Genomic DNA, 7480 nt, shown 5'->3' on the forward strand with positions numbered 1-7480 from the left:
GAGGAAGGTAGTCACCCACAGAGTGTGTGGCGTGAGGTTTCCCTGAATCTGGAGCCCTGGCTGCAGGACACCTATACTGGATGAACTGGTGTCCCCTTCACAGTACAAATGTTCTGCTGCTTCTCTGCCCACACTTCAACTCATCCAGAGGAGGAGTGTCATGTGTTGGGACCCTTTCTTGTTCCCACCCAACTCAAGAGGCCTGTGTGTTCTCCCACTTTGAGACTGGCTTCATGAAACTCTGGTGACCAAGGGTCTTGGAAGCAGCAGGGGACAGGTGGCATCAAGCATGCCATGTCTTTTGTGCCTTTCTCGATTTGTCTTAGGTTTTCCTGTTCCTGGAATGCCCATGCCTACTCTGCCCTATGCAACCTTCCTGACAGACTCTCCCCCAGCCCAATAAGCCACCCCTCCTCCGCGCTCCTGCTCCTACAGAAGAACCTCTCATGCTGTATTTATTGTTATGTGTTCCTTACCTGAGTGTCTCTCCTACAAGATAGGGAGCAGGCTTATTTATCGCCTGGTCCACAGCCCCTGGAAATTTGCCAGACTCAGAGAAATCATTCGGTAAATGCTTGAGAAGGGGAAAAGAAGAGGAGAGAGAGAACCCCTTCTATGTCTAAATGCTCAGCAATGTCCTGGAGACTCCAGGGGTTGGAGAAGACCCCTGGCAGCTAAGCGCCTGCCTGGTTGCTATGAAAGACAGTCCACTGATTCACATTTGGGCCAAGTCACAGCTGGTCATCCCTGACCTTTCTCTTCCCATCTTATAGGAGCTTTTATGCAGACAGGCATGAATGAGACAGACCTGGGGGAGTCATAAAGTCAGAAAAAATGTGGGCCACAGAAAGCAGCAGGTGTCCTGGGGGTAGAAAGTCCTCAGAGGAAGGGATGTCTGGCAGGCGGCTTTCTTGTTAACACAATTTTAACCCATTGACTGAAACCAGTCCTTTACTGAAGCCACAGAGGAAAAACAAAGCAGAGTTCCCAGGAAATAAGATGGGGGAATTGGGGATTCGGAAACATATTACACACCCGCTGCGTCCCTTGGGCAGAAGCAGAGAGACTTTGGCACTCCTGTGGTGCTGCTGGGTCCCTGGGCAGATGCAGGCTGTCATCTTCCTGGCTACTGTCGGGGCCTCTGCAAGAGAGACCTGAAGTGCAGCTGTCTCCTCTTTGCACTCAGATCATGGAGCTTTGCCACTAGGCTTCAGCTTCAGCTCCGATGGAGATGCTAAATGACAGTGAGGACCAGCACAGGCATGGCGATGCCGATGATTCCAACTGTCTGTAATTGGTGAGACAAAGAGAACAGGGAGAGGTGATGAAGGAGGGAACAGTTTCTTTTCTCAGCTTGAGATGACTGTGTTGGCCAAGCAACCTGGGAACTCCCAGCCTGGAAGGTCCTCCCTCTAGGTCACCTCAGGAACCACAGGGAGGCCTTATTTCAGAGGTTCAGAGATTCAGCCAGGGGGTAGGAGGAGGAGGGTTAGAATAACATCTGTAATGTCCCTCTTAGTCTGCCCCCATGGGGCACTGAGGGGCACTAGGAGCAAGATCTCAGCAGTAGTGACTTCAGAGAGGCCTCCAGCATTGCAAAGTGGCCTATTGGCAGTCACTTAGGCCAGAGTTCCAATCCTGGCTCTGCCACTGACCACTTCAATGATCTCAGTCAAGACACTAGGACTTCCCATGCTGCTCTTACCTCATCTATAACAAAGAATGGTGGCTGTTGTGTGAAGCTGGTGGGATTTGGATTAAGTGAAAAGAGATAGCATCTGGGAAGGGAGCCAGCACATGGCCTAGCATATTGGTGATGCCCCAGAATGGAAATTTCTTCCTCCCTTGCTTTCCTCTTCTTAGGACAAGAACATGCCCTTTCAGATGCTTCCTGCCAACACACTCAGACAGCCTCATTCTCATCAAAATTAATGATCCAGGAATTTACCTGTGTCTAAACACTCTATGATTGTGTCCTTGGCAAAGAGGAAGCACTTGGCTGACGGTAGTGGTCCAAGGGTTCCAAATATTGACTCTTCTAATTTGTCTCAAAGAATATCCATCCAACTGCAGGTCAGGCCTCAAGTTGGAGCAGGCTGGGATTGGGTAAGAGTCTCCCCTTCCCCATGATGATTTTATCCACTCTAATTGCCTCTCAGTCCAGACTTCTAGCCTCCCAAGTTTTCAGCTTCAAGTGATTCATCTCAAAGTCCACCTCCATGAGCCCCTCATCTGCTCTCTAATTGGAGACGGGGGGTGCTGGAGGCCCCAGTGCCTTAATTGCATTTGTTAATGGGTAGGTGCAATTATTGCTGCCACACTCCTGCACACTGCCAGGCAGACAAAGATGATTAAGGGGATCTTTAAAACTCTAGCTCCCTGCAGCCCTCTCCACTAATTGAGCAATGGAGGAAGCGATATTGAGCTCCATCGCTCCTTTTTTTTAAATTAACTCCTGGCTCCAAAGTCCTCCTTGGAGCAGTGCATTGGCCACATGGCTCAGAGCATTCAGTTCCAAACTCATCCATCACCTGTCACTTAGGCATGGGGCCCAGCCAGATCATCAGTAGGTCTATCCATCACCCACAGGCTGGGAGTGGGCTGGGGGAGGAGAGGTGCCTTCATGGCCCCCAGAGGATGATATCATCCAGCCTGACTGTAGCACCTGACTTAACCAAGAGGTGGCCTGAAGGGGTTTCACTGTCCTTCTTAGCCTTAGGCACCTATGCTCAGCCCCGTTCTGGGTCATGGCAATTAGCTCCTGACTGGTCCCCTGCTTCCGAATTCAGTGTGTTCTCTACTAGGCAGCCAAAGTGATCAGCTAGAAATACAAATGGGATGAGCACTAATGTTAGAAACCCGCCAATAATTTCCCAGTTTATTCAGAATGCAATTCAAGTTCCATGCCATTGCTTGTAAGGCACTGGTGGCCTGATACCTCTCCATCCTCAGCCTGTCTCCCTCTAGCCCTTGCTCACTAACTTCTACATTGCTCTCCTAATTCCACCCTTCCAGTCATACCAAGCTCTTCCAGCCTCAGGGCGTTTGTCCTGCTCTTTCTTATGCTTGGAAGAGGTGGTCTTCATCCTTCTCATAATTGGCCTCTTCTTCCATCACCCATTGCTTGAGAGGCCTGCTGTCCTTCTGTGACTGCCTTGCTTTAAGTAGTTTTCCCCTTAACTGACATATATAGAATATATCAACCATCATCAAGTGGATATACTTTTTCCTCAGCAGCACATGGATCCTCCTCAAAAATAGACCATATATTATGCCATAGGGCAACCCTCAGTAAATATACAGGGGTGGAGATAATACCATGCATTTTATCTGATCATAATGGAATGAAACTGGAAATCAATGATAAAAGACGGAAGGAAAAATCCTACATCACATGGAAAATGAACAATATGTTACTGAATGATCAATGGGTTACAGAAGACATAAAGGAAGAAATCAAAAAATTCTTAGAGATAAATGAAAATACAGACACAACATATCGGAATCTATGGGACACAATGAAAGCAGTTTTAAGAGGGAAATTCATCGCTTGGAGGTCATTCCTCAAAAAAAGGAAAAACCAACAAATAAATGAGCTCACACTTCATCTCAAAGCCCTAGAAAAGGAAGAGCAAAACAACAGCAAATGTAGCAGAAGGCAAGAAATAATTAAAATCAGAGCGGAAATCAATGAAATTGAAACAAAAGAAACTATTGAAAAAATTAACAAAACTAAAAGTTGGTTCTTTGAAAAAATAAATAAGATCGACAGACCCTTAGCCATGCTAACGAAGAGAAGAAGAGAGAGAACTCAAATCACTAACATACGGGATGAAAAAGGCAATATCACAACAGACACTACAGAAATACAGAAGACAATTAGAAATTATTTTGAAAACCTATATTCCAATAAAATAGAAGATAGTGAAGACATTGATAAATTCCTTAAGTCATATGATTTGCCCAGACTGAGTCAGGAGGATACTCACAACTTAAACAGACCAATAACAATAGATGAAATAGAAGAAGCAATCAAAAGACTTCCAACCAAGAAAAGCCCAGGACCGGATGGGTATACAGCGGAGTTTTACAAAACCTTTAAGGAAGAATTAATACCAATACTTTTCAAGTTATTTCAGGAAATAGAAAAAGAAGGAGCTCTGCCAAATTCATTCTATGAGGCCAACATCACCCTGATTCCGAAACCAGACAAAGACACCTCAAAGAAAGAAAACTACAGACCAATATCTCTGATGAACATAGATGCAAAAATCCTCAATAAAATTCTGGCGAACCGGATACAAAGGCACATCAAAAAAATTGTGCACCACGATCAAGTTGGATTCATCCCTGGGATGCAAGGATGGTTCAATATACGGAAATCAATAAATGTTATTCACCACATCAATAGACTTAAAAATAAGAACCATATGATCATCTCAATAGACGCAGAAAAAGCATTCGACAAAGTACAGCATCCCTTTATGTTCAAAACATTAGAAAAACTAGGGATAACAGGAACTTACCTCGACATTGTAAAAGCTATCTATGCTAAGCCTCAGGCTAGCATCATTCTCAATGGAGAAAAATTGAAGGCATTCCCCCTAAAATCTGGAACAAGACAGGGATGCCCTCTATCACCACTTCTATTCAATATAGTTCTCGAAACACTGGCCAGAGCAATTAGACAGACGAAAGAAATTAAAGGCATAAAAATAGGAAAGGAAGAACTTAAATTATCACTATTTGCAGATGACATGATTCTATACCTAGAAGACCCAAAAGGGTCTACAAAAAAACTACTAGAACTAATAAATGAATTCAGCAAAGTGGCAGGATATAAAATCAACACGCATAAATCAAAGGCATTTCTGTATATCAGCGACAAAACTTCTGAAACGGAAATGAGGAAAAACACTCCATTCACAATATCCTCAAAAAAAATAAAATACTTGGGAATCAACCTAACAAGAGAGGTGAAAGATTTATATAATGAAAACTACAAAACCCTAAAAAGAGAAGTAGAAGAAGATCTTAGAAGATGGAAAAATATACCCTGTTCATGGATAGGCAGAACTAACATCATCAAAATGGCGATATTACCAAAAGTTCTCTATAGGTTTAATGCAATGCCAATCAAAATCCCAACGGCATTTCTTGTAGAAATGGATAAAGCAATCATGAAATTCATATGGAAAAATAAAAGACCCAGAATAGCAAAAGCAATTCTAAGCAGGAAGTGTGAATCAGGCGGTATAGCGATACCAGACTTAAAACTATATTACAGAGCAATAGTAACAAAAACAGCATGGTACTGGTACCAAAACAGGAGGGTGGACCAATGGTACAGAATAGAGGACACAGAGACTAACCCACAAAGCTACAACTATCTTATATTTGATAAAGGAGCTAAAAGCATGCAATGGAGGGAGGATAGCATCTTCAACAAATGGTGCTGGGAAAACTGGAAATCCATATGCAACAAAATGAAACTGAATCCCCTCCTCTCGCCATGCACAAAAGTTAACTCAAAGTGGATCAAGGAGCTAGATATCAAATCAGAGACTCTGCGTCTGATAGAAGAAAAAGTTGGCTCCGATCTACATATTGTAGGGTCGGGCTCCAAATTCCTTAATAGGACACCCATAGCACAAAAGTTGATAACAAAAATCAACAAATGGGACTTACTTAAACTGAAAAGTTTTCTCTCAGCAAGAGAAACAATAAAAGAGGTAAATAGGGAGCCTACATCATGGGAACAAATTTTTACTCCTCACACTTCAGATAGAGCCCTAATATCCAGAGTATACAAAGAACTCAAAAAATTAAACAATAAGAAAACAAATAACCCAATCAACAAATGGGCCAAGGACCTGAACAGACACTTCTCAGAGGAGGACATACAATCAATCAACAAGTACATGAAAAAATGCTCACCATCTCTAGCAGTCAGAGAAATGCAAATCAAAACCACCCTAAGATACCATCTCACTCCAGTAAGATTGGCAGCCATTATGAAGTCAAACAACAACAAGTGCTGGAGAGGATGTGGGGAAAAGGGTACTCTTGTACATTGCTGGTGGGACTGCAAACTGGTGCGGCCAATCTGGAAAACAGTATGGAGACTCCTGGGAAAGCTGGGAATGGAACCACCATTTGACCCAGCTATTGCCCTTCTTGGACTCTTCCCTGAAGACCTTAAAAGAGCGTACTACAGGGATACTGCTACATCGATGTTCATAGCAGCACAATTCACAATTGCTAGACTGTGGAACCAACCCAGATGCCCTTCAATAGATGAATGGATAAAAAAAATGTGGCATTTATACACCATGGAGTATTACGCAGCACTAAAAAATGACAAAATCATAGAATTTGCAGGGAAATGGATGGCACTAGAGCAGATTATGCTTAGTGAAGCTAGCCAATCCCTAAAAAACAAATACCAAATGTCTTCTTTGATATAAGGAGAGCAACTAAGAACAGAGCAGGGAGGAAGAGCAGGAAGAAAAGATTAACATTAAACAGATACATGAGGTGGGATGGAAAGGGAGAGAAAAGGGAAATTGCATGGTAATGGAGGGAGACCCTCATTGTTATACAAAATTACATATAAGAGGTTGTGAGGGGAATGGGAAAATAAACAAGGAGAGATATGAATTACAGTGGATGGGGTAGAGAGAGAAGATGGGAGGGGAGGGAGGGGGGATGGTAGAGGATAGGAAAGGTAGCAGAATACAACAGTTACTAATAGGGCATTATGTAAAAATGTGGATGTGTAACCGATGTGATTCTGCAATCTGTATTTGGGGTAAAATTGGGAGTTCATAACCAACTTGAATCTAATGTATGAAATATGATATGTGAAGAGCTTTATAATGTTTTGAACAACCAATAAAAAAAAATTTAAAAAAAAAAAAAGTAGTTTTCCCCCTTCTTATTTAAAAACACAAGAACAACAACAACAAAAATCCTTGTTTGTTTCCTTCAAAGTAGATGTCACAGGGCTGAGGAGGTAGCTCAGTGGTAGAGCACTCGCCTAGCATGCACAAGGCCTCAGTGTTAATCGACCTTGGGAGTTCCATCCCAGCACCACACACACACACACACACAAAAAAAAAAGACAGTTTTTTTTTTCTTTCTTATTTAAGTTTTGTTCTTTTGCTGTTTCTATTTTACTAGACTATAAGCTCCCTGAGGTCAGGATCCTTCTCTTGGTTCATCACTGTATCTCAAATGCCTATTGGAGTGCTTGACACTTTCTTATTAATCCAGCAAATATTTATTGGTATACTGTGTGTCAGACACTCTTTTAGGCACCAGTGATGGACAAAAGGGAAAAAAAAAGAAGTCCCACATTCCTGGATCTCATGCCCTAGAGGGGACAGGAAAGATAGGAATAGACCATTAGCATAAGAAGTCAGTCACATAGAATGTTAGAAGGTAATAAAGCTCTTTCTACCAACCAAGGCTGGCTGTG

This window comes from Marmota monax, unplaced genomic scaffold (genome assembly GCF_021218885.2).
Source record: "Marmota monax isolate L192 unplaced genomic scaffold, Marmota_monax_Labrador192_F-V1.1 WCK01_AAM20220418_F8-fsc00078, whole genome shotgun sequence".
NCBI classification, from domain to species: domain Eukaryota; kingdom Metazoa; phylum Chordata; class Mammalia; order Rodentia; family Sciuridae; genus Marmota; species Marmota monax.